This window comes from Zonotrichia albicollis, chromosome 10 (genome assembly GCF_047830755.1).
Source record: "Zonotrichia albicollis isolate bZonAlb1 chromosome 10, bZonAlb1.hap1, whole genome shotgun sequence".
Lineage (NCBI taxonomy): Eukaryota > Metazoa > Chordata > Aves > Passeriformes > Passerellidae > Zonotrichia > Zonotrichia albicollis.
In genome coordinates, this window is record NC_133828.1 from 139,202 (window position 1) to 149,806 (window position 10,605).

Sequence of the window (10,605 nt, forward strand, 5' to 3'; positions counted from 1 at the left end):
ATATTTTTATACTTAGTATAATTATATTCCCATTCATATTTATAGTTTCTTTTGATGCAGTGTACTAATTATATATAATATGTGTAAAGTTCTAGAAATGTATTTAATTATTTATGTGTCATATCTACTGCTACAACTAACTTTATATATATATCTGTATTTATTTATGATATATTCCTGTACTTAGATTTCTACATTTATATTGTTTGTATTTATAATTTTTATAATCAAAACCCTGCCTATTGACAAATAAAAACAACCTGCTTTATTTAGCTATTTAAAAAAATATTTTCATGATTATAATTTTCATGTTTATATTTATAATTTATTCTAGATTACATGAGAACACACCTGCTCCTGCACCCCAGTGGGGCTTCCTCTCCTGGGGACCTTGGGGTGCCCCAATGGCATCAGAGCCCCGAGTCTTCACCCCCTCTCCTCTATTGAGAAACTACACAGGAACTTTTTTCTGGAAACAAAGACATTACCTAAATCCTCTCCCCGTGTCCCAGACAGATAGATGTTCAGTTATTAGTTGGCTGGGCAGCAGTTTCTTAAATAGAATGATAAACAAGATGTGAACTTTTTAGCTACAAGCAAATAGGCAAATCTGAACAAGGTACCGATGGCCAGCCACCGAAGTTATTTTGAAGCAATTTTTTAAACAATAAAATACTGCTACCACAAAAATAAAGCAAAAAGCTAACTACTGGCTAAGAAAAAATTAACTTTTGACAACAACAACATTCCAACCACACAGGCTTTTTTCCCAATATCATACCTTATAACTACCTCTCTTGGGAATTCTCATCATGTATCCCAAAAGGAATAAATACCTTAGAGCGTCCTAAAGCAAAAAGTAGCACACATGAGCTCCTCACACTCCTGGCAGTGCACTGAGCTCCTCACACTCCAGCGCAGCGTGCACTGAGTCTGCAACAAATTCTGCTCAGTGAGGGTCTGCAAACAAAGGTTCAACTGATGAATTGAACTGATTTTATAGGGATGTTTTCTAAGCACAGAAGCACAAAAAAGAACAAGCAGTAATAATTCTTAAATAAATCTGCAAGTTTTATTTAGCATATATGCGAGTGATTTCCAACCTGTGGCTTCTCACTTTGATTGGTCTGTAGGTTCAGGAAGATGACAATGCACACTCTGCCTTCCCTGAGCCCCCACGGCAGCTGAGCGCTGCTCCGTGTGCTCAGATCGTCAGGAGCTGGATTACACGTACCCGGACGGACTGCAACTGCTCTGCTGCAGATTCAGGAGACGACGGCAGAGAGGGGCTGGCCGAGGCGTCGTCCGAATTCCATTTCTGTGTGACGAGAAGCGGTTTGTTCCCAACAGCTGCAACATCCCCGGCTCGCTTCCGTGGTGAGTACCGATGGCACACAAATGGCAGCCCGAGGAAATCGTGTTCTGGGCTCCAAGTGGCTGGGACAGGGTCTGATGTTTTGTTTTGCATCTGTATGACGATTAGTACGACAGGGCTCTGAGGGATGACATGGCAACACAGAATTAAAAACTCCTCGATAGGATTACATTGACTTCTAGGAAAAGACAAAAGCCTATCACCCTTCTGAAATCTACTTTTAATCCAAAGCACGGGGATTGTCACTATACTGCACCTTCCAGCTTTTCAAAGCAGCTTACTTCTGAAGACCAGGAAACATTGATTTCTACAGAAACAATGGGCAACCACCAGACTAATTTAAGCACTACTCTTTAATAGGGGATCTGCCAGCGTGCCAGTCCAGCTTCAAGTGCACTTTATTTCAGTCTAACATCCCCACAAAATTCTTCTCACATCTTCCAACCCTGAAATCTTATTTTTCCCTAAGGCTTCTCATCATTAGCAATTTCCAAGTAACATGGTATTTTTACAACATTCAAAAATGTCATGCTGGACTGTGCTAGAGAGTAATCTGCAAATATAAGCTTAGCAAAGATTGAATTGACTTGTCCAGAGAAAAAACCTACAAGTGAACACCCACACCTGCCTACAAAGAGCTGACAAGCCCCTGGCAGCTACCAGCATCAAAGCACAGTGGATGTTTCTAACAGAGGGTAAGGATAACCATACCACCTTTTGTTCTCTCCAGCTTGTTTTCCCTGCAGTCATATTTTGCTTCTTAGGATTGTTTTAGTCTCTGTATCTTTTTGGACAGCACCGAGCCTGACGACAAGGACACGAGAGTCTTTCCCTGCCGTAGGGAGAGAACCAGGAAAACAGTTAAAAAAAGAACAGGGTAGTTTGAAATTCATACTTCCAGTGAGAAGCAGCGCCTAACAAACAGAACAAAAGCAAACAAAGCACGATAGCTCCCTGGGGACAGAAGACTTATAAACCCTCCAGGATTTACGACCAACCCCTTCAGGACAGCAGCCAAGTGTCCCATGAGGTGGTGCTGCACCAAAGAACCACCTGACAGGTTCCAAAGAGTCAAATGCACAATATTTTGCAAAGCCGTAAAATCTTGCAAAATAACAAAAATACGATAGATATAAACTACAGGGCAAGAGTACAAGTGTTCGCTTTAAGAGCTGGAACCATCCAGGTGAGCACCTGATAACTGGATCCTCACCAGAGTTTGAACCCTTCGGTACACAGAAGGGTTTTCCCCAGAAATTTCACAGACTGAGTTTTGATAGAAGCACACTTGCCAGATCCTCAGAAGCATCACCCATTCTCCAGGTGTCTGCAGAGAACTGCAAATGGCTCTCACGTAGTTTGAGCTAGTTCTCCAAGGTCTCAGGGTGAGTTTCACCAGATGCAACCAAATCGGGCGACTCCCAGTGGGACAGAAGGAACCCAAAGTTTGGGTAAGCAGAGCTGCAGCAAATACTGAGGAAACAAACATAACAGCGTAAAAAATAATAAACCATCCTTTTTTTTTCTCTTGCTTTTGTTTTTTTCTTATTCAGATCAGCATAGCAATTAAAGAGAAGGTGAAAAACTCACCATTACTGAACATTTCATCATCTGTAAGCCGAGCATCCTTAGCGTAGAGGACTCCAAAGTTAAAATTCACCGATCCCTGGGAAATAAAACCAAATATTGTATGATAAACAGTCAAACAGCAGACATAAAAATTTGTTTCCTCTAAGGACTTTCAGGTATGTATGTATCTTTGCATACATCCTACACATTAGAACATACACTTTATACCATCACCTAATACATAATATTTTACCTTTAAATTTTGATAGTATAGCATGAATTTTTAACTTAAATTGGCGATCTATTATTATTAAGTTGGTACTGAAAGTTATTTCTGCTGTCACGTTCAAAAAAACATTATTTTTTTTTTACTGTAATGAGCAATGGATTTCAAAGTCATCACAAGCCCATCAAAATACAAAGCTGTATTCACTGGGCGGGTCTGTGAGCTAGAAGTAGTTAGGCTTGTACTTCCCTCTTGTGTTCCAGAACCGATAAATCCTGTCAACAAAACCAGGATCTTTAGCCCACTGCTGTGAAAGATTCTACAAGGATGATGGTTTGATTTGTGTTTACAAGTTTTGATTTGAAATGGCCAGTTCAATGGATAAAGACAGTTTAAGTAGTATTACGTTACTATTATTATTATTATTTCTATTATTATTTTTACTATTACCACTACTATTATTATCACCTGCTACTGGAAGAAACAAACCAGTCGTACCTATACTTAATTACTTTTATTTCCAGAAAATAATAAAGAAAAGGAACCAAACCAAAAAAAGTCACTTCCTACCTTTTATATCAAGGGATGAAAAACTTCTCTTGGGCTCTTCTCCAATTTATCAAGACTCATAGCACTGAAAGGCAAACAAAACAGTGCTTTATAGAAGGGCAAGTGCACATTTCAAGGCTGAACCACCAACCGATTGCAGTGACAGCAGTTACAACATGAATCGTTCCGAGAGCCTCTGTTAAATGCAATGTTCTGTGGAACTGCCATTTCTTTCCCAAAATACTAACTTCCAACACTTCCTAAACGTATTTTGTATTTTAAAACAACAGAAGTTAGTGAGACACTGTGTGGAGGTCAGGTTTAAATTTATTTCCTTCTAAAGCACAGAGCTCTGTTCCATCACCCTTCACTTCGGCTCTGCACTGAATCACGGTGAGCATTTGAGGAGTGCTCAATAACCAATTCTATTTCTCTCTTTTTCTAGTTCTCTCTATTCCTGAATAATTAAAGACAAGTCCAATGAAAAATGACAAGTTCAGCATCAAAGTCACACTTTTTCCCTTTGTCTTGTCAAGAACAGGCTCTAAATCCACTTAGTGCTGCCTGCAACGATTAAGACGTGGAAAACCATTTTTACATGTTTTATAGGTTTATCATAAAAGGCACGGAATGCAAGCTCTGAATTACAGGAAAAGGTACACAGTCAAATATCTAAAGGATCACTTATTTGTAAATGCATACCTTGACAGAGATCGCACTGAGAACGTTTCTGTGGGACTCTAAGGGAGACATATTTTCTGAGTACCCTGTAAACAAGAAAAGCTAGGATATATTACAGGACATACCCACTTTTTCTACATATTCAAATAGGATTTTTAATAAAAACAACTCAGTTGAAAAAGAAAGAAGAAAACCAAGGTCATTTTACTCAGCTATATTTACTCCCGATTTAGAGAAAAAAAAAAAAGTCACGGGTGCTGCAAAGAAAAAAAAAAGTGAACCATAAACGCCTACAGTACAATTTTAAAACAAGTGCTTGGATAAAAGAATCTCATGGAACGTGAAGTAGAAAAAAAGTGAAACCACTATCAGACCTGCCTATTTTCTCACCTTGGTACAAGAAAATCCTAAAAGCAGTATAAAGTCACTGCCTAAAACCGGTCATGGGATGTAACCAAGAACAATTTAGGCATTTGCTAATCTAGACAGAAAGCTTTTCTGGATGCTAGTGTCAAATCACAAGTTTTGTCTTTCAGAAGCCCGACAATGCTGGAAAGCACTTTCCCTGGGGCTCGGGAGGGCAGGGGCAGAAGGGGATGAGTTTGCAGATCGCACCTGTGCCATCGGAAGGATACAGCCCGCCTGCTCCCTGCGCTGGGCATTCTCCCGGCCATCTCTGGCTTTACCGCTCAGCGCCGCTCCATCCGTTTGCATGGCAGAAAGAGCCTCGAGCACTAGCGCAGGCAGCAGCCCAGTCATTCCGGCGATATCGCAGCGCTCTCTGCTCGCAACGCCCAACACGCGGCGGAGCCGCCTCCGCCCGCAGCACCGGCAGCAGCCCGAGGGAGACGGCTGCAGCTCGGGGGCTGCTGCGCCTCCGCCAGCCTGAGGGCAGCCGCCCCACCGGGACCGCGGGAGCGCCCGGCGCCGCTCGCCCGGGGCGGCTCCTGCAGCTCCCGGCCCGCGGCAGCAAAGCACCGCCTCGCCCTCCGCCATCGCTACCGCTGAGTAAGGCCGAAGAACCGGGCCGACGCTCCTTCCGCGCTGCTCAGCTCCGTGCGGGCGGCCAGACGGAGCACAGGGGCCGGGAGCTGCCCGCGCACAGCCCCGCGTGGGCCGCCTGGCACGCCAGCCACTCATGCGCCGCGTCAGCCGTTGCGTCACACGCCTCGCCGGCAGCAGGGCATGCCGGGAGTTGTAGTCTCGGGCTGACAGCCACTGCTCCGTCCTCCGCCACCGGGAGCTGCAGTCCCTCCCGGGCATCAAACGGGTCCTTCGCCCCAGGGCGGGGAAGGACCTGAGGCAGCAACGCTCCTCCCGAATGCCCTCTCTTTTTCGCTCCAACTCTTTTTTCCTTTTTCACTTTGCTTTTCACCCCTTCCCTTCCCTCTTGTGGTCCTGATTTCCTTTCCTTCCCTTCCCTTTTTTCTATTTATGATCTTGGTTTTCCTTTCTAGCTTTAGAATAAAAAAGCAGCACTAGAAACTTTCGGGCTACCTGGGAGTAAAAAAAACCTCCAAAACGAAAATGATTTAAAGAAAAATATTTATTCCCTGGGAGCCTGAAATTTTCTACTGCTGTACGTGACATAGAGCTTTTATTCCTTCTTATAGAGAGTTGATATTTTATACTTACTTTATACAGCGCCCCCTGCCGTGTGATCCGGAGACCTGCAGGGAGAGCGCTGCGGCGTCCTTCGGTTCTGTTTAAAGAAACTCGGCTCAATTCGGCTTGGTTCGGCTCTTGGTCTAAACTTGTTTCAGTTCGGCTCTTCGGCCGAACTCGGCACGGTGCGGCTAAACTCGGTCATATTCAGCACATTCTCTAAATGCGGCCAGTGTCGGCTCCACTCGGCTTTTGGTTCCAGTCGGCTATCATCGGCTCTTGGTGTAAACTCGGCTGTTTTCGGCTACACTCGCCTCTTCGGGTAAACTCGGCTGTTTTCGGCCACACTCGGCTCTTCGGGTAAACTCGGCTGTTTTCGGCCACACTCGGCTCTTCGGGTAAACTCGGCTGTTTTCGGCCACACTCGGCTCTTCGGGTAAACTCGTCTATTTTCGGCCACACTCGGCTCTTCGGCTCGAGTCGGGATTTTTCGGCCATCCTCGGCTCGCTGAGGGCGGGAGAGCGGGCATGAGAGGACCCCGGCGCACAGAGGGAAGATTTATACAGATGCCTGTCACAAACCCGCAGAAATACGCCCGCCCGCGGCGACGCTGAGCCCACAGCATGTATCGGATACGCTTCAAACGCCACAAAAAAATCCGTCGGGGCCGCCATGACGTCGGTATTCCATGCAGGCAGTTCACTTACACCCACCGGGGTCCTCCACTTCCCCGCCATCTCGAGAAGGTCAACGAAAAGTCCGAGACACCCGCGACACGCCACTCCCAGCATGGCGGCCTCTCGGCTGCCTGCCGGCGCACGGCTGCAGTACCGCGCTCTGCCCACAAGGAGGCAGCACTGCCGCCCGCCCCAGACGGGGGCGCAGCGCGCCTCGGGGCTGCGGGCAGCGACGGCGGCAAAAAAGAACAGGGGCGACCCCAGACAAAAACTGCTCTGAAATAAATGCCAAAAACCTGCCTCCTATCGAGCAAGAGTCAAACAAGCCCCCTTGATTTAAAGCCATGTTTAAATAAAAGTTTTATTTCTATTTTTCATATTTATAGTCACACGCATATTTATAGTGAACATTGATGTAGCATGTAATTTATACAATATATTCTGTCTATTCCTATTGTTTATATGTATTTCTCTGTGTTTTTATAAATATCTTTCTCTATTAATTGTATAGTTCTTATATAGTTCTTCTATAGCTTAAAACTACATTTCTAAAATACTTTTGTTATTTAAAAAAAAATCCAATTCTAACTAAATAAATACCAGAAAACCCTTCTTTTAAACTATACTGAAATATTGTTATATTTAGAGCTTGCATGACTATATACACATTTATATTTCTAGTTTATATTGATGCATTATTTTTAAAATATATATAATATGTATCCTGTTCAAATAATAGAGATAAATTATTTATTAAATTACGTATCATACCTACTGCTAAACCTTGTTTTTTCCTTTATTTTTAATTTTTATATTAATCTTTAGCTATTAATGATATATTTATATACTTAGACTTCTACCTTTATATTATTTGTATTTATAATTTTTATACTAAAACCCCTGCTTTTGCCAAATGAAAAACAAAACCATCCTTTATTTTCAACTACTTGAAAAATACTTTTATAATTATAATTATCATATCTATCATTTGTTTTATAAGTGAAGTACATCAATTGATATATCTATTTTATATCTATTTCCTATAATATACTAAATAAGATATATACAGTATTACTTGTATTATGCGTAGTATCAATTGATGTTATTTTATATTTACAATTATTTAAAAATGTTATGTATACCTGCATATATTTGAAACACATTTCTATATTTATATTTGAGTTGGGTTGTGTCTATATTTATATTCTCTATCTACATATCTATAAATACACACAATACTCTAATTAAAAAAGATAATATCTTATTGTAATATATAATAACTTATGTTACAAGTAAAATTTTAAAAAAAGATCAAATATATAAAAACAAGAGAGGTTTATTCCCATTTCCACACATCTGTTTTGTTTAAATGTAGTTATAATATTACATTAGAAATCCAATTCCTAAATAAAATTACAATACAAAGAGCATTGAATTGCCAGCAATATCTTCGAAAAACATCAAGATACCTCCAACAGCCAAAAATCTGCCAGCCAAAAAACCACAAAACACTCTTTTCAATAACAAATTCTCATCATATCAGAAAAATGGAACCAAGATAAAAGAAAACCCTATAGAAACACGCACAGCAAATTACAACAACTACTAAAAAAAGAAATCAAACCAACCTACTAAACTCCAAACAGTGCCACTGACCCTGAAGGTTACTAAAAAAAAATAAACAAAATTCTACCTCTACACTAACTCAAAGAATAACCAATCCTCTGTAAATATAACAGACGAACTACTTAACGAAATAGAAAAAATCTCAAGGACTAAAAACTAAGAAAACAACTACTCAATACTACTTGAAAAGATCCACCATATAAATACCCAGATTCCCAAAAAAAAACCGATGAACAACAATCAAATACATGAAAGAACAACAACAACAACAAAAAAAAAACCAACAACAAAAAAAGCCCCAAAACCGAATAAACTTTCATTTTCAACAAAAATATTATTCCCAACGGAATAAACCCATAGTGCCTCAAGATATCAAAATAAAAATAACACCTAGAAACAAACACAAAGACTAAAGACAAACGTAACCATAAACAATGTCTCCCAAATTACCCGCAACCATAAAGCATACACTACAATCAAACCAACCAAATAAATAAAAGCCCTGGAAGACGATAAACACACATGCAATTCTCGAGATTAAAAACCCGCTGCTATGAACGACACGACGCTACCTCAAAAGCCCACCGAAACAAACACTACCCGCTCACGCCAATAAAAGCCACCTCAACAGAATTAAAATCCGAACCGCTGCTTCGCGCTACGACCCGTAAAAACCATTGCGCGCCTTTCTAAACATAATACCCCGGCAAAAAAACCATATCCGACTACGAAACCCAATCCGAAACGAACCTTTATCATCCCCACCGGCACCGAGAACCGCAGCACTCAGGAAGAACCCCGTAGCCCTTAGCGTACCCCCGCTGCAAACCGAGCACAGCGATGCAATCAATGCCGAAAAAGCGCCTCCGAACCGCGGCACCGCCCCAGCACCGCGAGCAGCCGAAGCCCGCGCTCGCTGCCGGCCCCGGACGGAGCGCGGCTCCCGCCAGGAGACCGGCTCCTCCGGCGGCTCCTCCGGCACGCGGGGCCGGCGCCGGCCCGGAGAGCCGCGCCCGCTGCCCCTGCCCGGCGGGGCCGGCACCGGGCCCGGGGGTGGCGGCGGCGCCCTCGCCCCGCGCCCGGAGCGGCCGGAGCGGCCGGCACCGCCCGGGCCGCCGCAGCAGCGCCCGCGCCGCCTCTGCCGCCCTTGGCCGGCCCGGCGCGGGTCCCCTCGGCTCGCACCGGCGCGGCTCCGCCACCGCCGCCCTTGGCCGGCCCGGCCGCGCCAAATCCCCCGTGCGCCCCGGCAGCTGCCCGGGCCGTGCCAGCGCCGCTCCCGAGCGGCAACGTTCCGGCCCGGGCCGCGGCCACCACAAGCGCCCTCCGATGCAGCGGCACGGCCCCCTTGCAGCCCTGCAAACGCTGCCACAGCTGCAGCTTCCCGCAACCGAACCCCGAAACTGACGCCGCAGGCGGGGCTCGCCTCCCTTCAACAAGGGCAAAGAAGTGTCCTCTCCCCTTCACGTTCGTCCCCTACGAGAGCACAAAAGAAGGGGCGCTCCTCAATGAAAGCCTTCGACTGATGGCAAAGGGCCATTTCCACCTCCATTCAAACCCTTGAAAAGGAGGGACACCGCGGCTGCCCCCTCCATTTCAACCCTAGGGTGATGAAAATGGGGTGGCTGCCTTCAAACCAAACCCATAACACCACAAGAATACTTTTCCCATTCCCCTTCAAATAAAACGCAGGGATTCCCTGTCACCCCCGGGATACCCCCAACAGCCTGGAAAAGGCAGCTTTTCCTGCAATCAACGCCCTTAAAACCACAAGTGAAGAGGGATCCCCTCAGTTCAAACGCAGACAATAAAAGAAGAGGAGCTGCTTCCTTCTCCTTAATCCCTTTCGTCCTCATAAGCTCCATTTCTGCTCCTGGGGAAGCGGGGAGGGACTGGCAAGATGAAATTGCAAAGGGGAAGGACAAAATTCCCCGCTCCAAACGCACACGGGCTCACCTGCTCGGCTGCTGCTCCCCGGCACAAAGATTCGTCCCGCGGCACAAACCCCTCCACTCAGCAGCTCCATGCAAAAATGTACAGAGGCAAACTCTCCCCCCGTTAAAACCGCCTCGCCCCGGCAAGAGCCACCCCCTCATCATCCTCACAGCTCACACCTGGGCTGCTCCGAGCCCTCATCATCCTCACACTCACACCTGGGCTGCTCCGAGTCCCCCATCATCCTCACACTCACACCTGGGCTGCTCCGAGCCCCCCATCATCCTCACACTCACACCTGGGCTGCTCCGAGCCCCATCATATATTTGTCATATTTATATTCGCTTTTAGATTTAGAATTTAT

At 44.8% G+C, this 10,605-nt stretch overlaps 1 long non-coding RNA gene across 1 annotated transcript; it reads right to left on the reverse strand.

The window, feature by feature from the left end:
• Positions 1-1,044: 1,044 nt before the first annotated feature.
• Positions 1,045-7,234, reverse strand: LOC141730391 (uncharacterized). The gene is made up of 5 exons (XR_012581842.1): positions 5,016-7,234; positions 4,422-4,486; positions 3,741-3,804; positions 2,966-3,041; positions 1,045-2,848 (listed from the first exon to the last, which is right to left on the reverse strand). It is a non-coding gene; the product is annotated as an uncharacterized LOC141730391 (long non-coding RNA).
• Positions 7,235-10,605: the final 3,371 nt, after the last annotated feature.